Source organism: Cavia porcellus, unplaced genomic scaffold (genome assembly GCF_034190915.1).
Source record: "Cavia porcellus strain 051 isolate PalLab524CR breed Dunkin Hartley unplaced genomic scaffold, mCavPor4.1 scaffold_24, whole genome shotgun sequence".
NCBI classification, from domain to species: Eukaryota; Metazoa; Chordata; class Mammalia; order Rodentia; family Caviidae; genus Cavia; species Cavia porcellus.
Window position 1 is genome coordinate 3,854,598 of NW_026947507.1, and position 24,223 is coordinate 3,878,820.

The window sequence follows — 24,223 nt, forward strand, 5'->3', positions numbered from 1 at the left end:
ATATAAGACATTTGTCAGTATCAACTATCAATATGGATGTGAATCAGTGGGAAGAGTTTTATACTGCTGGCTGCATTATAATTTTTCACAGCTTCGAAAAACAATTTGACATTTTCTTTGCAAATCACTTAAATAGTTTCACACTCTGCAAATCAGCAATTATTTTACCTCTAGGAATAAACCTTACTACATGCATCTGTCTGCTGCATGATATGTATGAGTTTTACAGCAGACTTGTTCATCAAGGGGAAAAAGAAAAATATTCTATGGCCAGGGCCAGCTATTTAGCTCAGTGGCAGGTGCGAAGTCCTGAGTTTGATTCTAAGTACTAAATAAAAGAAATAGAGAGAGAAATAAAGAGAAAGTGAGAGAAGAAGAAAGAAAGAGAGAGAACAAAGAAAAAATTCTATGCCCATTAAGAGAAAAAAATCATAAATATGCTATATATATTCACAAAATGAAATCTTAGACATCAATAAAAATTAATATATTACCATGTATCACTATGTCGACATAAAAACACATTTCAGAATACTGCATACAATACAGTACCATTTTTATACAGCTTAGAAACGTAATAATTTTTATAAATAACTGTGTGGGATCTAAATTTTTAAAAGCAAGGTTGCAAATTCTTTTCCACTGGAACAAAAAAGTGAAGGGAATGATTCTGTTCTTTGGAAGGAAACAAAAAAGGACAAAGAAGAAGCTCATTGTAATGATATATGTCACATTGTGTTATTACATAAGCAGCAAAGGGGTTCATTTAATTGATTCAGTTAAAAATAAATGTCTTTCTTATAAATAATATCTGTAACTTGTAAGGTATGATGTGACTTAATTTAAAATATTATGCAACAAGTAAAAAAGTGATTAACATAGTGAATATGTCACGGACAAATCTCTAGATGAAGAGAAAATTCCAGAATATTCTAGTTTAATTGTATTTTGAGAAGAAAGGTGCAAATACTACTTTTTAAAAACTATGAGTGTACAAAAAAGTGTTCACAAATAACAAAACTACAGGGCTCCAATGTGAAAACCTTATTTAGGGGAATGACTTGTGGATTGGGGACATTGTAGTTTTTATTCTACTATTTATTTAAAATAAAAAGGATAAATCAAGGAGGGATAATCAAGAGATGTCCTTGGGTTGTCTCAGAAAGGGGAGGATAAGAGAGCAATAGAGAAAAATTAAGTATTATAATGTTCAAGAAAGGACAAGAGTAAAAGTAGCAAGACATTCAACTTTAAAAAGATAAAAAATAGAGACAAAAAGCGTCTTCTAGTAATGCAAAAACAACAGAACATTTTACTTTACTAAGAGCACAACAGAACCCTAAGGAAGAAAACCTAAGTGTTCTGGTATCCGAAGCAGAGCGTCATTATCTTTCCTATTGATTTGTAGGTCCAATAACATTCCTCCATTGCCTGTTATAATGAACTACACTGATAAGAGTAGTTTTACCTTCAATACTGAATATTTTTCTTACTAACATGGCTGTTTTTATTTTTAAAACACAATAACTAGAATTCAATTATGCTTAGTTTCTTAGCAATCTGTGGTGTACAATCATGCATCGGAGTTTACATCTGTTGAATTAAGTACACATTAGTTATTCGTTTTCCATAGCATTTGAAAGTTGTCTACAACGTCCCAGAGGTATATTGAAGGCTTGTGATAATTTTTCTAAATGTTATTATTTTGTTTGTATTATTGAAAAATTTCAATCTACAACTAGCATTCAGTAAAATATCATATTAATAATTTGCTTTCATTACACTATATGAAAATATATTCAGGCAAGGCAATTACATTTGCATGCACGACACTGTACCTCATTTCTACACACAGTTAAGTGTACTTGGGTGCCAGTGTGAATTTATTTTCATACCTACTTGGGCTTTGGTGAAACCCTTGAGGATGGCCCAATGACAGCATTGTGACTCACAATGAGGAAGCGAGATGCATATTTCTCAGAATAGCCCTTGCTGACTTCCAAAATGACATTATGCAGAGCTGACACACATTTCTACAACTGGAGGCTTCCAGGAATGAGTGTGTCATAGGAAAGTGGAATACTAAAACCTAGATGCCTGAGTTCATATCACATCCTTAGGTGTCTTTATGGCCTTGGTCAAATGGTTTCATTTTGCTACTCTCTAAAATGTAAATAATACCATTGTATTGAGGGTTAAACATTATAACACATACAAACCAGCAGAACAAAACCTGAAATCCATCATCATAGTTATGAAAATATATAATGATATTTTCGTACAATATATACAACATTGGTTCCATAAGAATATAATGGAGCCTAAAAATACGTATTGTTGAGTGATGCTGTTGCCATGCTAATACAACGTAATGCATTATTTTTGCATTTGTGATGATGCTGTTTAAATAAACCTGCTTGAAAAACAGTAGTATAAAATACAGTGCATACAATTTGTCATGATAATAAACAGCTGTATTAATGGCTGTGTTTACTTTGCTGTAGTGTTCTATCTTTGTAGTGTGCTCCTACTTAAAAAGGTTACCGTGAAACACTGTGTTATGTTGCTGTAGGAGCAGATCATACATTTCGTGTTCAGCATGTTTCTTGACGCATCATGAGTCCGCATCGAATGACTGATCTCTGTCACTTAGATTGGGGTAAGCACATGCTGTGACATTCACACAGAGACAAAACAGGCCAAGGTTGCCTTGAACACGGTCCCACTGTGAAGCTCAGGGTGACTGCCCCTGAAATTTACCATAATTATCATTTCTATGAAATTGTACAGAAAGGAGCAGATCTTCTTAGTCCAATTTCCCATTTCATCTTAATTATGAGAATAAGAAGTATTTATGACAGAAATTGTAAAAATTGCCATTTCACTTGTATTTGTTGGTTTTCTAAATATGTGTTGCTTGACAGTTGAGGGGCTTGCTTTGTTTAGATCCACATGATCATTCCCTCTCAGCAGGAGGCAGTTGCTGTATATAACTGTGGCTGCTGATGCTCAGGGCTTCAGGGCAGACAGGTTCCTGATGACTCTGGTGTTTCTGACTCCGCGTTACCATCACATATTCACTACATTGTCACTTGATCTTCTGTAGGTGTAAACTATAGAAACAAAACAAAGTGTGACTCTCATTCTTAGCCACAGGCAGATGGGAGAATATCAGAAATTAGCACACCCTTTCTTAATATATATATAAAAAGTGTAAAGAGGTATTTGATGACATAGTAGTGAATGGAAAGAAATAAACTTGATAGAAATGTCCTGGAAGCTTTATGGAGAAATTAGAAATGTGCGCTGGTCTCCCGAGGAAGAAAAGACTGGCGGACAGAAGCCAGGCTGTGCAGAGTGCAGGGGAAGGCAGCAGGGCTTTCCCCAGAACTAATGAGTGGACTGGCCTTCGGGGCAGTCCAAGACCTAGGAGAACGCTTTTGGACTCAAAACAATGGAAAAGATGAAAATGATTACTACAGAAATACATTTGCCAAATCATTTCAGTCTTTCGTTCTTCAGTACAGAGTTCCCCGTGCCCATTCTCTTTCTTCTCATGCTAACAAACATGAATTTTCAAAAACTGGAAGCTGATTATAGTAAAAGTCCTCTTTCTGTTATTCTTGCCTTTGTTACCATGCTTTGCTCCCAAACAAGAGAGCAAGATCAGGAATGTTACTGACTTTGCATATTTTGTAGTCCCGGTGCATCAGAGGTCCCCGGGTGGAGTGGTTCCCCAAATACAATTTAAATGTATTTTTTGAACTGAAACTAAAATTTAAGAAGGAATATTTCAACATGGACATAGCATCAAGCTAATGGAAGGCATTTTATATTGTAAGCCAAGCATGTAACGTGGACAGATGTTTGTAACCTAATAAGATCGTGGCTATGCAAACAGGAAAACACATCAGACACATGCACACATAATAGTATGCAGTTTATCTGAAGAGATCACAAATTCACTACTTTATTTGAAGTGTGACTAATATTTATGGGTATATTGAAGCAAATTGCACTGATGCATATAACAAGATTTATCAATATGTTATAGCCCAGCCAAAACCTTTCATTTGAGATTAAAAAATTGCTCTTTTTGTTACCTAGGTGGAAATTATTTTGACAGAAAAATAAGTGCTTATGGCTGTGAGCAGACCTCCAAAGTAGGAAAAAATGAAGCTTTCTGATTTCAGAAGAGATGACTGGAGGGAAATAACGGGGAGGCCTGTTCTGCAGAAAACCTTTTCTTTTTCTTAGTGTTTGCTCTCCTGGACTGATGAGGACAAACAGTAACAACGCATCAACAACAAAAACCAAAACAAACACAGACTTTGTCACCAAACATGCTGCTACTGTTTATAATCCTAGTCCTCTGGAAGTTTGACTCAGCCGGGGAAACTGAGAGACACAGCGAGAATGTGTCACAAAATTAAAACTTTAAGCACTGTATGTAGTTCAGTGGAAGGATTGTGAATTCAATCTCTAGTTCCTCAAAACAAACAAGCCAGAAAAAATAAATATCATGTAGTAATTGAAAAAGTTAGTATCTTTACTTGTATTATTTCATGTGTTTTCATCTAAAAAGACTAAGTATAATCACTCTGTTATTTACAACAGCAAAAACCACTTAGACTTATTCTGTTATAATCTTTATTTTTTATATGCTTATCTCATGAAATATCTACTAGTACTGAATACTTGGAAAATTTTTTCCAAATGTATTAATCATTGTTTATTATTCTATAAAAATTCTTGCAAATAATTTGATATGTAGTTGTAATTTTAAACAAAACAACCCAGGTTAAGAATTTATTTGTGTAATTTTAAACAAAACAACCCAGATTAAGAATTTATTTGTGTAAAATTATGATCAGAAGACATTAATGTTAAACTTAAGATGTTAAGAAACATATTTCTTAATATTATACTACTGATTATGAGGCATCTGCTTCAGAAAAATGATTCCTGAAATTAATATGAAGAACAGCAACTGTGGAAGCCAGGCATGGGGGTCTATGCCTCTGTTCCTATAATCCCAGCTCTTGGGAGGTTGAGGCTTGAGGATCACCATGAATTCAAGACAGCCTGGCTTGCACAGTGAGTTCAAGGCCAGTTTGAATTACATAGTAACACCTTGTCTCAAAAACAAAGAAACAAAAACAAACAAACAACAACAGCATTCTAAACTCATCCTATATGCCAGAAAAAAAGTCTTGCTTTTACTGAAAAATGTCAGCCATATTTAGTATGGAAGAGAAATGAAGTTAATCTCTAACTGGAAGACACATGCCAGAAATAGAGATGGGTGAAACAGAAAGGGCACACATCAGAGAAGTAACAGATTTAACAGAAAATAAGCAGTAAAAAGGACAATTTAATAACCTAGGAGATGGACCAGAGAAACTTATGAATAAAAAAAAAAACATGTCTATTTTAATATCTGTGTACAAATTCCCTGCCTCCTCCTTAAGATTAAGGTGTCAAGAAAAGTTACAGTAATGTATTCAGGTGGCGAGATTCACGGTTCATTTGCTTACTTTCCTCCCTCAGGGTTCCTTTCCCTTGGGAGCACTTGACTTCCCCAGCTTTGAGGTCATGACTTTTCCAGCAGTTTCCGCACTGAGACTCTCTTTATTCCACAAGAACGTGTTGTCCACAGTTGCAGCTCCTCTAAAAATTCAGATGAATCTTCAATATCATGTTGTGTTTTATAATTTTATTATGAGTTGTCTGTCCAATGTACTTTCGATTTTCAAAAGTGATCTATTTATATGATTTTTCACATAAATTCCTAGAGACAATATGCATGTAAGATTCTGCTGAGATATATAGCTCTTGGCATACTGTGCATATTGAATAGACACATAATAAAATGCTAAGCCGTGTCATGTAAAAGCTTATTTACATAAGTCATATTTTACTCTACCTTATGATAACACTGTTGTTTTATGGGATATTTTATCACTACATATAACTTTAATGCTTGGAGAAACACATCCATATATCTTCAAATGGGTAGTATGCAAAAGGGACAGCAGACCGCTAACAGTGATAGACCTTCCTCTTTTATTTTTTGGGAATTTAAAACATGCCTTTTAGATGATCAAAAGTACTTTTGTATGACTGAATAAGCATGAATCTTCTTTAGAAATCCACAAAATGTGGAGATGGGAGAAAGTGCATTCTGACAGAGTTCCCGAGGGCTCAGAAGCAATTGCCTGCATGATAGAACAACGCGTGAATCTGCTGTAGCTTAAAGGAAAGCTTGCAGACAACTACTATAACCAGAGCAAAACCTGTTCTGTCAGGAGTGAGCTCCTCAAGTAAGATTTTTATGCCCCCAGAGGTAATGCTACTTCTTCTACAAGTGAATTTCACCAAAGGCTTTGCTATTATTATTCACCAGGTAGTGACGGAATATTAATTTTCTATTTGACATGAAAATTCACCACATATCTGTTAAAAATGCAGAAGTCCTTTATGACTTTTTTTATTGATGTGAGATACTTATTGTAAATGCATCCAGTTAAGGTTCCCTTTACAGAAGGTCTTGGGTTTTATGAAGACATCTAAGAATTATGAACAACTGTAATCAGAAGGGTCATTTATAATATCACTTTCCATGTTTTAGATAGAAAAACTAATGTGATATTTGAAAAAAAAATCTATTTATTCAACTAGCTTTGTCTGCTCAATTTTAAAATCGTAAGTGGCTCTCAAGTTTTTCCACCTGCTGCTTTTCAGTTCAACTGACATTTTAACTAATAATCAGATCCTACATCTTTCCTTTGATGGTGTTTATGTAGTGGAAATCAACATAAAACAACTTAAAAACAGCTTATGAAAAGCAATGGGACTGGGGCTGGGGATTTAGCTCAGCAGCATAAATGCCTGCCTTGCAAGCAGGCAGTCGTGAGTTCAATCCCCGGTACTGATAAAAAGGAAAAAGACAAAAAAAAAAAAAAAAAAAAAAAAAAGAAGAAGAAAACCAATGGGACTTATTCATAAGTTACATGGCAAATGCAACACTCATTTAGATGGTATTACTATCTGGGGGTGACGTTCACTTGCAATTAAACAAAAATGTATCTTCTGTTTTCTTCTCAGAGGAGAATTTAGAGAGGAAAATCATGTGGTCCAGTCACACGGTTGTATTACATCGAGGCAGAGAAGAAGCATAAGTTTCATAAAGTGTCTAGTATTGAATCAGCAAAAGGTCTCCCTTACATAGATCATTTCCTTAAAAATTCATTTCTGGCACAAAATTAAAGCCAACTCTTCCTCCTATTGCTTACTCTCATTTTGATCAATTCCCCATCAATTTTCTCACGTAGTCTTTTTCCCAGATTAGTACCATTGCATATGTTTTGGAAAAAAGAGCTGACTTTCTCTTTGCTTCCTGCTTTCTTTCATATAACTTTATCTGACCATCAGTTCTTCTCAACTTGCCGTGTGAGTTTCACACTTATATAGATGGTGCCTGATTAATCACAGCTTGATTTATGTCTTTTGACTTGAAACAGCAGTGAGAAAAGCATGCATATTCAGTAGAAACTGATTTTTCAATTTTGAAGTTTGATGTGCTACTCTTATGATCATGAGGACAAATTTTTTTTTGTAACATGTTGCTAAGCAGTGATGTTTAATAGGGATATGAGACATTTGTATGGTAATAGGGCATGATTCCACTTTAAGTCAAGAAGCATCCATACTATTTTTGTATCAAATGATGCAACACTATTAACTGCTAAGCTACTCCACTTTCTCCACTTTTTAAAAGTTCTGTCACTTTCTCTTCCAGTCTCATAAATGACTTTTTCCTTTTGAAACTGGCCCCTCGGTTTATAATCATTTTTAGCAATGCATTTCCCAGGCAGTCACCAATAATTGATGTGAATTTATTCTTAAGAACTTTGAGTCTTACCTGTACCTTCTCAATTAGCTTCTACTAAAATTCTGAAGCCTTCCCATCCCCATGTCTTATTATCCTTGAGAAATCTAATTTTTATATGATGACTCTTCTATCACATCTGCAAGTAGTCTTTTTTAGATTTCTTTAGCTAAGAAGGACATAGTTTGCCCTTTAATTCTGTCATTTGAACGACTGTAATTTATATCTAATCATAAGTAAAAAAAAAAACTTGCCTTTAAGATCTAACTCTGAAATATCTCTCTGCTATACCTTCTGTCTTTTTGCCTTAATGGATGATATCCTTATTGAAAATGCACTCTCTATTTTCAATATGACTCTTAATGTCCCTCTTCATATTTTCCACTATATTCACCTCTTTGGTCACTCTCTACATCTAGTTGGCACCTCAATGAAATCCTCAGATCTCTTTCTACCATTGGGCCTTGTCCATTCATCAATTCCAGCTATGAGTTAATGTTTATATGGAGCACATTCCAGAGAGTATTATACATAGTTTCAGTAATTGTGTGCACTACGAATTTTAGATGTTTAACATCTGCTATTTGGAATTTTTCTATTTTCTCTAGCATCAATTTTCAGTTCATTCACTTCCTAAGTCCCTCTTACAAAGCTCTACTATCCTGCCAGTCTTTTTCTGCTGTGGTGATCAGGGATTAAACTCCTAAGGAAGCAATGCTCCAAGGAAGACTGAGGTGTGAGAAGCAGTCAACCAGCCAGTGCTCTAGGGAGGAGGATTTCAGTTCCAGTGCATAGCACTTTTAAAGTTTGATTTTTAGGAAATCCTTTAGAATTATCATCTATATGTGACAGGAATGGAATGCTGGAGCTCAGAAAAGAATTCAAGACTGAGTTCAGTGAAGTCAAAGCATTAGAAGAATCAGCATTTGTGTGGAAATCGTTAAATTACAAAGAACAGGTGAATAGCAAGCCCTTTGCTCTCTTCCACACTGAAAAAAATGATTAAAATATAAGCACATGGCCTATTCACAACACAAGCAAACACTGACTGAACCAATAAACACATGTAAGAAATTAATGTATAAATCCCTCAGAAGTATTTCTTTGTGATCATGGTTTCTTATACATAGCACAAACACACAAGCAAAACAAAAAGAGACATTACATTTCTTGAAGAACAAAAAACACCTTTATGCTTCAAAGGATATTATCCAAAAATGAAAAAGCAATACTCCGAATCGGAGAAAAGATTAGGAAATAGTTTATAAGATAAAATTATTGTGTCCAGAGTATATAAAGGCCATTTTAATTCAACAATAAAAAGATGAATAGCCAAATTAAAATACAGGCATGTTACCATGGGTTATAGGGTTCAGAAATAGAGCCCCGGGTTCTTATGCACTATTAACAAAAAGATAGACATAACACATGATGACAAGGAAATAGTAGCAAAGTTTATTAAAGTGATGATATGCTTGGTGTGAGCAAGCTTTCTCCAGCAAAAGGAAAGTGGCATTGGCTAGAGCATAAGAGGGAGTGGTTTAAAGTGCTAGAACATCTCCTGATGTCTCCCATCAGGGTCCCACAGAGGTGCTAACATGATTGACAGGGCACTGAGTCATGTCATCTCTGTTGCCCATGTCCTTTCCCAGAATTCATCCCTGTGTAATTCATTCCCAGAATAATTCCTTTATGTATGAATTGTCCATATGTACGGGCCTGAGATGAGCCCTAGGTGAAGAAAGGTGAGTACAGGTGATGCAGGGGGAGCTGGTGTTCGTGGGTCCTAGTTTGGGATTTTTAAGGCAGGCATGGGAGGAAGCTTTGTTTTCTTTGTCTCTATCACCTTGTAGTAAGCTTTAGGGAAAAAGGCAAGGGTTTGGCTCTTGGATGTTGCACAGGGTTAGGTCAGTGAAGGGGAGCAGACCTCAGCTGTGGTTTCTATAATGGGCAGAAAATGGGAGCTTCAGTATCCCCAAAGAAAATACTAAAATGGGCCAGGAGGCACAAGAAAAAAAAGTTTAGCCACATTACTTACTAATCAAATGCAAATCTGATCCTTGATGAGATACTAAGTCATATACACTAGGAACGTAATAATGAGAAAGTTTGTAGTAAGCACTGATGAACATGTGAAAGAGTTAGAAACGAGATCTTGCTGAGAGGACCGTAAGATGGTACAGTCACTTTACAAAATAGTTTTGAAGTTTTGGAAGAAGTCAGATTTAGGATTTAAATGGTCTGCTAGGTCTACTCCTTCTTATATACCCAAGATTATTGAAAATATAGGTACATCCAAAAATATGTGTATATATATATATTTATATATATAATATTATTATTCATAAACTCTGAAAAATAAAGCAAATATCTACCAAATGGTAAATGGATACATATAATGAGTTTATTTACCCAATGAAATATTATTTAGTTATAACAAGGAATGATGACAAAATAAAGGAATCTTGAAAACATCATGCCAAATGGACAAAACTAGGCACAAGCAGCCACGTATTATAAGATTCCACTTCTATAAAATGTCCCGAATAGGCAATCCAGAGTCAAATAATAAATACACAGTTGACAGGAGGGAGGGAAGGTGGCAGAGGAAGAGGAGTACTGATGGCTACTGAACATGGGGTGAGGGGTGAATGAGAATATTCTGGAATTAGATGGTGATAATGCATGCAGAATTTTGTCCCTACACCAAACTCAGCCAATTCAGGTCAGTGTAAAGGGCTAAATGTTGTGGGCTGATGTGAATAATATCTCAAAAAAGATAAAGGCACGTGCAAAAATACTAGGTTCAGTGAGCTCCTCTTTAATGCTCTCTTCTTTCCTTAAAGGGAAGACTGACATAGGAATGAGTGAAGCTCCAAATACCAGTTATAGATAAAGCTGAACTGCGGTTTGTTTTTTGCATATGTGGGCATAATGAACTTCTAATTTTTATTGATAATATATTTATTTATTATTTAAAATAAATTATTTTTAATAATAATTTTTATTATTTACTGAGTTACATATACCTGCTCTGTAGTCATAGGCAGAGATGTTATTGAGATAAGTTCCTCAGAGGTTCATTGCGGGGAAACAGATCAGAAATTTCCTCTCCACAGCAGTGTCCCAGAGGACTTGAGCTAAGGACAGTGGATTTCTGCTTCCCAGGCATAAGTGTTAGCCTTGCTCAGTACTTTCAAATGGAAATGTAGCCCAAGGGAATGGGCTCATGTGAAAACACCAGAGAAATGTGTGTTTCGGAGGACTTTGAGTTTAATTTTGTGAATATTGGGTTTTGTGATTGTGCAGCTTTTCAAGTTAAATTGTTAGTAGCTGATACCTCAGGGGTGATCTGGAGAAATATTGTTCGACTTGTAAAATGTGCTCTTTGGTCCTCTGCGTGCTGGAGGAGGCCCTGCCAACCACGGAGATGAAACGGCAAAGGAAAAATGCGGTTCCCACACCCAGTGTGCCAACAGAAGCCCCGCCAGCTGCCAGGAGGAAACAGCAAGGCGGTCCCCAGCCCCATGTGCCCCAGGAAGCCATACTGGCCAGGGAGAAGCAGCACAGAGCTGCCTCTCCCCTCCCCACCCCAAACAACTGGGTGTGGCCCAGGCCGAGATGACAGTGACTGAAGCAGGGCAGCAACCTGCCGTTCATGTTGACTTGGCAGCCTGGAGGTCTGAAGAACTAGAGGATCACAATACGCAGTGTGGTACATACGGAGGATTTCCTACTGTCCTGTTACTGTTTCGTTTTATTTTACTGTTCTGTTTTACTCTCTTTAAAATTTAAAAAAAATATATATATATAATGACAAAGAAGAATCAGAATTAGTTTCACATGTGCAAGTTATATGAGTTGTTTTTGAACATTTTTAGTGTATATTTGCCGTGTATAGTGATTACAGTCATCATGGGGAGTGGGCACATTTACATAACATCTCAGTGTTTTTTTATCCCCTCCCCTTTTATCCTTTCCTCTTCCCCCCATCACTCCTCTTTTCCAACCTCAACTGACATGCATATAGACACTGCCAGAGGGGTTTAATGGAAACAGTAATCCTGTGTTTAAAATTATGGTGGTAGTATAAAAGGTGTAGCTATTTAACTTAGAAAAGGCTGCTAACAGCGGGCAGAGCCTAATGTGTAAGCAGGCTGCACAGACTTAGGAAGAAACCAATATATGCACAGGGTTAAGGGTCATCTCAAGTCACGTGAGTTGCTGTGCTCAGGAGTGAAAAGCAAACACAGGGAAGTGACACCGTAACTGACACCCTTCTCCCTTTTACTCTGTTCTCCCTTTTTACATAGCAAGAATCCTGGCTGGACAAAGAATGCCTGATCTTTAAGACATGGCTACTGTTTGTGGGCCATGTTAAATCATGGACAGTCCACACTCAAATTCCATAGGCCAAGTCCACTATGATCCGTTAGGGCTTAAACTTGGCCATTTAGATAAAAGACCCTAGAGAAAGAGCCTATCCTGGTAACCATTCTCCAGGACACCTCCTGACCAACAGATGCTTTTTGTCTTCCTGTACTGCTTGTCAATAGTCCTTTTAACCGCCTCCTTTGCCCAATGTGATTTCATTCTTTGAGTTGCCACTTTCATTGAGATGCCAGCTTGTTTGGGACAGTAAAAGCTGTATTCAAAAATTAAGATTCACAATGGATGGATGCTGTGAATTTTAATAGTTCTTATTCCATTAAGTTTATTGTTTTCTTAACGATTACTGTTTTCAATACAGAGACTGTTGTGGTTTGTGTCTAGATGTCCTCCCAAAGCCTCAACAGGTCACGGGGACCAAGCTTTTCAGAGGTGACCGAATTTGGAGTTTGTATTTGATTCATGGTCTAATGCCTGGATTAAGGGTGTGATTGCCACACCACCCCAGGGCACATAGCCTGCAACAATATAAAGGACAGAAGGAGACATGCCCCTCCCCCTTGTTGTTTTTGGTGTCTTCCACAGCTGTGAATGGTTGACCCTCTTCCATGAGCCACCCTGCCTCCAGGAGATTATGTACTGAAACCTCTACATACTGTGCACTAAATAAACCCTTCCTTTCTTACCTTGTGTGTGTTGGGTATTTTGCCTCAGCAACAAGAGACAAGTAACGAAGACAAAAACTTTTATTATTTTCCTTTGTTTTGACAGTGAAAAGAATCACACTATATAAATCTATTAGTTCGGGAATGGAAACCAAAATTAAAAGTCATGATGCCTAAAAAATGGTTATTCACGCATTTATAGATCTAATAGATACCATTTTATTACTAGAAAAGGAATAATAAATAAAATCTTTTCAGATGTGGCCTACCTTTTTTAGAAATTATATTGAATGGACTTTTTATTATGATAAACTAAATAATCCATAACCTTCCACACAATGAAAAATTTAACGGTTTGTAAAAGAAAGGTGTCCTGGGAGCTGAAATAAAAGGAGGCATATAAAAGCAGCTAGACACTGGTCTTACACACTCATAAGGAAACTATCCAATTGATTGAATACTGATTGCCATTTTATTATCTGAATCAATACCAATGCAGTTAATGTGGCAGTTGAAATCATAAAAATGAAAGTGGGATAATTGTTCCCCTATACAGAAGTCTCACATAAATATTTTAAGCCTCGTACAGTGAAATAACATTGAAATTTAGAGGAACACGGGCTCCTATAAAGGCTGCTGGCCTTAAGCAGCTCTTTAGGGTTTTTGCTCTTTAATGTCTTTCATCTGCAATTTAATAAAAATGTTAGCTACTGCCTGGACAAAGAAATTTTACAAACAGTTTTTCCCTTCTGGTTAACATTTAAGAGGTTATTTCTGATTAAATAAAAACAACATTATACTACCATTCTTTGTTTTTTTAATCAGGAAATTAAAGTATTTTAAATTATTTATTAACTTATACAACAGATTCAAACAGTTTTAGAGGCAGGTATAATTACGGACACCATTTAATGTAATTCTCTGGTTTTATAAGTGAAAATGCTAAAAATGTTAAATACTTAGATAAACTTTAATTTTAATTACAAGCAATGACAAGGCAGTTCTCTGAATTGCCTAATCCCACCCTGAAAATGTCTCTATATTTGTGTTTGTGCATATGTGTACGCATTTACGCTTCATGGTAAGAAAATGAGTTTATTATTTATTTAAAGAAATACATGATCGGACTCTAAGTTAATCTACATCATGGTTTTTGTTGGTAACAAAACATGCTTTATAGAAAAACTAATGTACCACATTAAAACGTTTAGACAGTCTTCATGCCTGCACAACTGATAATGTAAGGAAATAGCGTTGGGTCTACTTCAGAAAAGAGAATTATAATTCAAACCATAGAAAAGAGTTAAGTGAAAGTACGTATATGTCATGCAAAGCACAAATTATAAATTGAGAACTAACAACCATAAATCAAAGAGCAATGTTGTTTTGTCTTTTTTTTTTTTTTAGTATAAGATACTGAACTCAGGGATTCATGAATGTTAGAAAGAGCTCTACCACTGAAAGATACTGAAGCTTTATTTTATTTTAAAACAGTCTTCCTAGGTTCCTGTTGTGGTCAGAGATTGCAAGGAAACCATTTAACATAGGACACAAATTTTATAGAGTTATTTTATAACAGTCATCCAAAGAATCAAATACAAAAATGTGTGGGAAATCTGTTCATACACTAAAAACCCAAAGAATCCAGCTGAAGGCCTGGACCCTACAGCAATGTCCTACGTGAGTCCTACCGATGACAATGCCTCATGCAAGTCTGTTTTATGGATCGTCCCAGGGAAGGCCCAAAAGTCAGTGGTGTAAGCTAGAAAGTTTGTGCCAACAGGATGAACCCAGCAACTCTCCTGACCTGTGTCAGGAGACAGAAAGCAACACTCAAAGTAAGGGCCAGAGCTCTCCCACAGAGTACTACAGCCAACCTCAGCAACAGTGAGGTCCCGAGCTCCTCCAAAACTGAGAACAGCCAAGTTCATATCAGGATAGACTCTAACTTTTAGTCCTCCAACCGCACCCTCTGAGTTGCTGGGTTACAGGTCTCCATGTTCATGCTTGAAACATTTTGAGAAGAAGAATCATGATGAAAATATGAGCAGAATCAAAGGGTTTTTTAAAAAGAACAAATAGGCAGCCAAACAAAAAGAAGTAAATGCAATTTAGTTATAAACAAGGACTATTTAATAGAGTAGAATATATTTTTAAATCAACGTATAATACAGTATCATTACATTTATATAAACAAGTTCGTCATTTACTAAGTATGAATTCATTTCCCTCACATGGCATTGTACACAGTCATTTGAATTTTTTTTCAGTACCATGGATCAAAACTATGACTTTGCTTTTGTCAGGCAGGTGCTGAGCCGCTGAGCTGTATCCCTGGCAGTGTACATTGTTATCTGTTGAAACAGATTTATTTTCAACAAATTTTAGTTTAAGAAAATTATATATACTATGTTCTATATAAACAAGTTAGTTCTTTTGCTTGGTATCTAAGTGTCAAGTTCACTGCAGACTAGAGAATGTAGACCACAAAAAGCATAGTCAGTATAAAAAGATTGTTTTTTTAGTTGTCTTGTAGTTCAGACTGGCCTTGAACTCACTGTGTAGCCAAAAGTGGTCTTGAATTCGGTGACCCTCTCGCCTCAGATGCAGAGTGTACTGGGATTATAGGCGCATGCCACCACTCCTAGTTCAGTGGAAAAGTGTTGTTTGTATAACTGAAAACTTTCTGAGTAGACAGGTAAGGCCTGGTCTGACTGGCTCAGAACCTGTCACTTCCAGCAGCTGTGGGACAGTGCTGTCTATGTTGAACCTAGCTATGCCTGACCTCAACTTCTCACCTCACACCTGCCTGCAGGAGCCCCGAGTAGGTTCCTTCCCAGGACACACATTTCTTTTCCCCAACCAGGAGTACAGAGGCGGGTGGCGGCAGTGGTTGAACAGTGCCACCCCAGTCCACTTCTTGCTTATCCTTTTTCTCTCCTCATGGAAGCTCATTTTACTTAAAAATATACCCTCCGAAGCAGCCCAGGGAAACGACTTTCAAAGCATCAACAGGACGCAAAATACAGAGGCAAACATAATAAATTTTCATAAAACAATTTAACCAGAAGTTGTCCCAGCAATCTTATTTTAGTTATTTTTCATTCAGTTTCACTGACTTCCAAGCCTGCTAATCCTTCATTTCTGAGGGGAATGCATTTCATTTGACTGTGGGTTTCATTATTTCTGCAATATTTAGCACTGCTACTAAATTTACTTGGAAAAAATCATTTTCATGATCAGTGAATTGTTCATTGATTAGGAGTGTACAATTTACTATAGATTCCCATGCAAACAGAACTGCCCTGCTGTTACATGAAAAGACTGTGGTTCACATTGATGCATCTAAGAAACAAAGTCATTCAGAAGGGCAAATGCCAAAAGACACCAGGAGAGCACAAGACTGCGAGCCAAATCACAAAAGGTAAACTATTCACTTAGAAATCATGAGCAGTAATGTATATAGTCCCTACATTTCTACCCCTGAAAATAACTGAGGAGATAACAATAATAAATAATATAAAATAGCTCACTAATTTGCTTCTGCTTTATCTGCCAAAGCTTCAGCATACCTCAGTTCATCCCTAACTGCCCTGATGGTCCTCCAGGAGTTTCTTATTTGCACTCCGGGTTTAGCTTGTTTACCATTCAGTACACGCGTTTTCTCCTCTTACCCATTCCCCTAACGCTCTCTGAATAGATGACAATCATAATAATCCCATAAGATAATTTGATCTTTTGCTTCATGGTATTTGTATTTTAAAATGTTTTTAGTGATTTTTGACACAAATTTAATATATAATATTGAATACAAATGATAATGAGAATTTATTTGAAGTAAAATGTTTCCATCTTAGGTCATTCAATTGCCATTTACTTCTGCATTCTCTCTTTTTTTTTTCTACTCATTCTACCTTTTGTCCTTTTTACTACTTTGAGATAAAAATTCTGTATCATGAAAGTATATGTCCCTATTTTAAAATGACATGTATCAATTGGATGTGTATACAAATATATATATTTGTATACACATACACATAAAATAGTCAGGGGTTGTGCAGAGGACAATTAGAATATGAACACAGAATTTGTAATATTATTTATGATAGTCACCCAGAGTTTAACACAAGAAAGTGCAGGAAATCTATCCACAACTCTAAAGACTTGGAATATTCAGCCAAGGGCCTGGATCCTACAGCAATGTCCCACATGAGTCCAAATGAAAATCTAGAGCCCATGACAACACCTCCCATGAATCCAACTGGAGGTCTAGAGTCCATGAGGACTCATGCCAGTTTGTTTCACAGATCTGTGCTGGAAAGGCCCAAAAGTTAGCGGTGGAAGCTAGAAAGTCTGTGCCAGTGGGGTGAAGGAGCTGTGGTGGTAGGCTGAGGGTTCTACACTGGAGCTGAGAAGTTACACTCATAATATAGACCACGGGTGTCCTGAAAAGCACCACAGTCATCCCCAGGGACATGGAGGTCCCAAGCTCCTCTGACCCTAAGAACAGTCCAGTACACGTCAGAAAGCCAGCATGATGAGTTTGACCTGGAGATTAAAAAGCACCATCTTCCCCTCCAGAACCAGGAAGCCATGCTCAATGTAAAGACCAAAGCTCCTCCAGGAAATCCAGCTGCTCAGAACAGCATCACTTAGAGAAACCCACAAGTCCTTATTCGTCTTCTCCACATCTCTATTTGTTGTGGAAACAGTCCTTAGGTGGACCATCTATGGCTTAGCACAATGCTGATTTAATTCATCAGGTGTTAACCACCAGTTTTTATTCCATAACTATGACTATAATATGGATATAGGTAAAATTCAAGGCATTTGAAAAACACAAAATTCAAAAGCCTGGTGGTATTATCATTGTAGGCAACAGATAAAATGAATAAATTATATAGTATCATAAAAAAGGAAATGTGTATTACTAAATAAAGTAGATAGAGGACGTGGAAGAATGGATTGAATGCTTGTAATCAGGAAAATCACTAAAGATAAGATGAGAGTATAGTAAAGATCTAAAATAAAATAAAAGATTGAGCCATTTGAGCCATTCCCCAAAATCTGGGGGAAAAGGTTTCAAGCATAGGCAACACACCGGGATCACGGAACTTCAGGCAGTCCTAGGTGGGTTGTGCTCAAGAATGGGGTGCGCTGGCCAGATGTGAGTAGGTGAGGAACAGAGGACAGAGGAGGGCCGGTTCTTTAGAACTTGTGGAACTGCAGGAGAAATTTAGATTTTATCTGATTGAAATTTGGTGACATTAGAAGGTTTCAAACAAAACAGTGAAATTTTAATAAGATCACTTTGAATGGACAGATGATATGAATATAAAGATCTGATCTGAGAAGCCAATTAGGAAACTATCCCAGAGAAGGGTTCTAATTGCTAAAAAGTGATTGAGCTTCAATTAGGTAATGAATTAGGTTTTTTATCTATCTATCATGATAGAATTTTATCATGATGTACATTTTACATGAACTTCTTCTGGATGGTTATGTAATTTTCTCTTTTATATACTTATTTAGAATAACAAAATTTTTCCTCTCAAAGTTCACTATAATCATTTGCTTTTTATCTTAGAAACAAATGATAATGCCATCTGACTTATTAGTTCCTATTAGCATGTACATTTTTTGTTAATTCATGGATACAAATCTCAAAAGATTTTATTCATCAATAAAGTTTGGATCTTTTAGGCTAAAATCAGAAGTTGAATTACTATCCAATAAACTGAACCATTACATTTGAAAACTTGAGATCTTGTCAACTCAAAACATGTTTCTTGCTAATGCAACTGTTGTTACTTAAACGTATTTTGGAATTCCTATATTTATACTCCTTTTAAAAGGTTTTCACTTTAATATTTTGTATTTTCTTATCATTTTTATGAATCGTACGTACTTTTTGAAGTTTTTCTTTTAATTACTTTTCTGTGGTTATGTGGTTTGGGGTTCCCAGTGTACTCTCCTCTAGTTTTATCATTAAATTTCCCTAAAACATATAAAATAATAAAATTTTAATTTCCAGTATTATAAATAATTAGAAGTGGTGTCCTTCTGGCCACGTAATGGATATTTCTTGAATGAATAATATAAAATTATGAAATATACTAACTTTATTTAATTCTTCAGCTGAATGATAGTTGTGTGGAAAAAAATATGTAGTAAGCTGGTCAAAATCTTTCAAAGCCAAAGGACTTGACTGTGGTTTTTCTGGTAAGACCTAATATTTATAGTTACTTACTTCATGATGCATTCTGTGGCTTTCTACTGTAAGGAGCTTTAGCAGATGAGACAGTGTGGATGTATGCATTCATTCAGTGTATCTTAAATGATGTTAGTTAAGGGGGAAGTGAGAAAAATTACATATCTGGAGGACTGAAAAACTCAAGCTTGCAAATTTAAGTTAGTCATATTGTGCAACACTGAAATTTTCCATTTCTGGAGTATGAAGCTTCATGACTCTGCCTCAATCAATGTACTGTATAAAACATTTGCTTGTGTTAGTACAGTCTTAAGATATAAATCAATTTGGCTGAATGTTTAGTTCTGAATTATTTTTACTTTAGAGAATAAAATTCCATGTATGATTCTGTTCGTGCTATACTTCTTATTTGTTCTCTCCTTAAATTCTGGCAGTACAGGAGAAAATCTCCTCCCTCCAAACCAGTATCCTTCAGCTTGCCAGCTTCCCAGGTAATAGTTCTGGTTCCAGTTCAGACTGCTTCTGCCTCTTAGAAACAGCTGGTCACTGTGATGCATACCTGGTCGCTATAATGCACATTGTGTAAACCGTGTGACAGGTCATTCTGCCTCTGTACTTCCTCCTCATTTATCTCATATAAGCCCTAGACCACCATAGATCAGGGCCTGATATTCTGGAAATGATCTTAATCAGTGCCCACTGATGTAAATAAATCTGCCCCCAAATCTGGGATGTCGTTTTGGTGTTTCTGCTTGCCATTGTAGCAAAACCAAAAGTTTTTTTAATTTACTGATATATCTGATCGTATTTGTACTCATTAATTTGATACCTAGATTCTTCCAATGAAACTCCCCTATTCCCTAAGGTTGGTATTTCTTCCAACAAAATAAATGCATGAAGAATAGCAGAGCTGTTCCAGTCAGTCTGATTAAACTCTTCTTTGAATAGAGCACCTTATGTTTATGACAGCTTGTACTAAGACACTTTAAATACTGTTGAAGCTGTAAATGCAGTGAAAATGGCAATTTAAACACCCAACGCTGTTAGAATACATTGCCCTTCCTTTTTCTGATGCCAAAGACCTCTACATAGTGCACAAAATGGAAAATAACCATTAGAATCCTAATGTGCCTGATATAAAATAACATTTAGTTCCCGTAGAGAAATTTTTTCTCAGAGTCTCTGTTAAGGGTAAACAGTTTTTAAAAATTCAACAAAAAGCATAGCATGAAAATTGACTCTTTGTAACACCTGTTAAAGGGAAAAAAAGAAAGAATATTTTACACCCTGGCAGTGAGAGGGAAAACTGAGACTGTGACTAAGAAGTAATATAAAGAACTCTTCTGTTGATGCCAACACTGATTTTACAGTTCTGTGTTAGCTGCCAATTCTATTTTAAATCAGCGGGTCTCTGCTGTAACAGACTAGATGGAATGTACTGTATTATGAACGCTGCTGCCCCTACATGTTGTTGGGAGTTGATATATTCATGATGCACTCTCCCCTGGATGATACTAAAACCACCGTGACTGGAGCAGAGATGAATAAACTGGCGAGATGGCAAAAACTGGGCTAAATTGATCATTGCAAAGAGCAGACTGAGCAAAAACTAGGATTTGAGCTGTCTTGAAAGCATTTTATAAACACAAATATCTTAACTTTTTTTCTTTTGGGACAGTCTTAGAAATTTAGCAACAATTCTTGGCAAGTTTACTTTGGACATTTATACTCACAGACTTCATAAAGAAACTGTTAGACAATGGTTTGGCAAGTAGCATCTTTCTATAGTTTTTAAAATACTGAGAACAATTATTTGTCACTGTCATTTTGATATATATACATATCCGGAATACTATGGACATATATACACACATATGACATACCATAAAATATTGGAAAATGATAATCAAACCACTCACACCATTGTTTCTTTACTGGAAACAGATTAAATAGAGATATTAGAAATAGTAGGGATATTTGATCTTAAAAATACAATCCCATATTTCAGAATATTTTTAGAATTACTCCATCCAATTATATATCTACACATGCGCACGCATATATAATTTATTTTAGTTTTGATTAAATTTTCACATGTATTGGGAACCTGGCCAAGATCCCCAATCTCTCAATTAAGTGAAGGCTTAAATAATTGAGACAATTGGTATGATTTTAAGACTCCTGGAGCGTCAAACCCCTCTAACAGAGTTTGAGACTCTGGGGGCTGAGACAAAGGATGTCTCTGGGTGGCCAGTATTTATTTAGTTTCCAAACAAGCAAGGAGTTAGTGTGGGAAATGCATGAAACTGAGCAGGACCTTGGGAATGGTTTAAGGACTTTTCCAAGTAACATATTACTTTAATTTACAACTACTTTATGTTAATTTAGGAGAACTATCTTAAGAGAAAGTCTCCAAACTGACTTTCACCACATGAGTGCAAGGCTGCAGCTACAATCTCTAGCTCGTTAGTTGGTTGGAGCCGGAAGTCCTCAGCTGTTCACATGCTGCAGCTCTGAGTTCAATTTCCAGCTTCAATGGCTCCCAGCACACATGTATTTTTGGAGAAAGAACTTTTTCAGACTTTCAGATCATAAAGGACCTGAGTCTTAATAAAACATATAACTGAAAGTTAACAGAGAGACATTGAAAGAAAAAGCAAACAATTATTTTACGATGTGGACTTATATTGGACATTGAAAGGAAAATAGGGTATTGGGATTAAAACATTGTTTGAATGCATTTGTGTCAGATTGTATTATGGTGACTGTAACCATTCTGATACCTCATTTGTTGGATGTACTAACTAGTACATTTAATTCTAGTGCTTTCCCTATTTGATTGAAAGTTTTTTATTCTTATTTCTTGAAAATAATTAACAAGTGACTTGAGCTTATAAGATCACTGTGAAAGATTCATGCTTCTGTCTGTTTTTCCCTATCTAGTGAAATTTAAAGCATATCATTCTAACTACTTTACAAATTTAGGAGACATTGTAATGGCTGAATAATGACTTGGTCCCAGCCAGGATGCCAAAACTAAAAACCATCTTTCTCTGTATATCCTTCACCCTCACAAGCAAACCTATACAGGTGTTTTATAAAATGTAGAGGGGGTACTTTTAACAGGACACAAAGCATAGATCTAAAAGCGAATGATTGATTAACTTGTCTATATTAATAGTAACAATATATGTTTATGAAATAACATAAAAAGTATTTTTAAAGGTTATACAATGAATAGGACTAGGAAAAATAACACCCAGAATATATTAAGGGAGTTTAGAGAAACAATAAATAAAACACAAACTAGTATAAATTGGGCAATGCACATGAACAGGGATTTTTACCAAAACCACCATTATTGGCCTCTATTAGTAGAAATTTTTCTATACTTCATTCAGATTTACAAAAATACTAGAAATAAAGCTATTATTCAAAGTATATTATTTCTGTTAAATTGACAACTACTGGAGAGGGATAGTTACAAAATGGAAAACTTGATACATTTTCTTGCCAGTGAGACGTGACAATTTGTCAGTTATCCCTGTGTCCTTCGTTGAGAGGAGTTTGTGCTTCCTGGTCAGACTTAAACAAAGCTGGGCATTAGCTAAAGTGATGAGAACAGATTTTAACTACTCCTAGGTTACTCCCACAGGGAGCTTGGGGCCTGTGAAAGGGCCTCAGTTAACTTGTACAGAGAGACGGTGATTTAAGTGAAGAGCAAAGGAGCTGTTATAGTTGCAGGTGGGAGGGCAGTAGTCAGGGAGGATAAAAAATCACAGAGTTGATTGATGTGAGCGCAGTTTTTCCAATGTGTCATTAGGCGATAATTATGGAAGTTAGGATTGTATCCTCACACAGAAACGGGAGAAGATGGCTTATCCTTCTGATGATTGCATTTTAAAAGTCTGGCTTTCTGGTCCCTGAGAAAAACACTTCTGACTCGTAGGAGATTGAAGTAGATCTCAATGGGACAGAAAGAGGTTTCAAAATTTTAAAACCTTTTGTTAGTGATGCTTTAAATCTTTTATTGCAGCAAGAGGGAGGTGGATGAAATTATTTATGTTGAGTTCTGTAGTAGTTTTAACTTTTAATGTACCAATCATGTGTAAAATATTGAACAAAATTTTTCCTTGCAGTGGAAGAAAAATAACATCTTTGTAGAGAACGAGAATTGTTTGGTATCTTTGATCAGCAGAAATTTGTTTGGCAAAACCAAAAATCAACCCAATAAAGCACAGTTGTGACAATGTTTCTGTATTTGACCTTTTCCCAGTGTCTGGATACTAATTAGTTCTTGGTGGAAAAGTCAGGAGAAACTTTGTTACCTGGATTATCTAATTAATAGCTGCAGATCAATTTTCTTATCATTTGCTTCTATTATAAATTCATTATTGGTTTTTGACAAATGGTTATAAAGGCAGGAAGCATTAGGTGGGAAGATTTTAGTAAGCATCAGTGGTCAAAATAGGTATAAGTTTTAGCACAAATTTACCTTACAGTTGATAAAAAAAATGACCTTTTGATTGTAAGACAAGGTGTGAGACGGGGGAAAACCAGCAGAGACTACCAGGCTTTGTGTGAGAGTAATATGTTGTGAAATCTATTGTGTCTGAGTGGGTGCAGACAGAGGGTGAAAAGACTTTTGTAAGGAACAAAGAAAAGTGGGCCTCTTTTCTAGGGATGGAAAGAAGTCAGGAGACGTTAGGTGGGAAGATTTTAGTAAACATCAGTGGTCCAAGTTCTCTGGCTGTCTTGCTTTACAGAGGGCAAAGTCCTTGAAACAGCAGTTGTAAATTTTTTGGTATCTCCAGATGTCCCAGGACCTGCTACATTCCTTGTCCTAGATTTTCTCTTTTATAGTATTTTACAGCATCGATATCCTGTGTTTGTCATTGGCAGTTGTGGTGCTGAGCTGCGTTCCCTGCTGAGAATATTGTTTCTGCTGGCTAGTAGGTTTGGGGTTGAGAGTGTCAGGTCCAATTGGAGGCTTACATTGATGACAATTTGAGGCAGCACAGCAGTCTATCCCTTGTCTATTTAATTTCCACTTTTCATTTCTTTTAA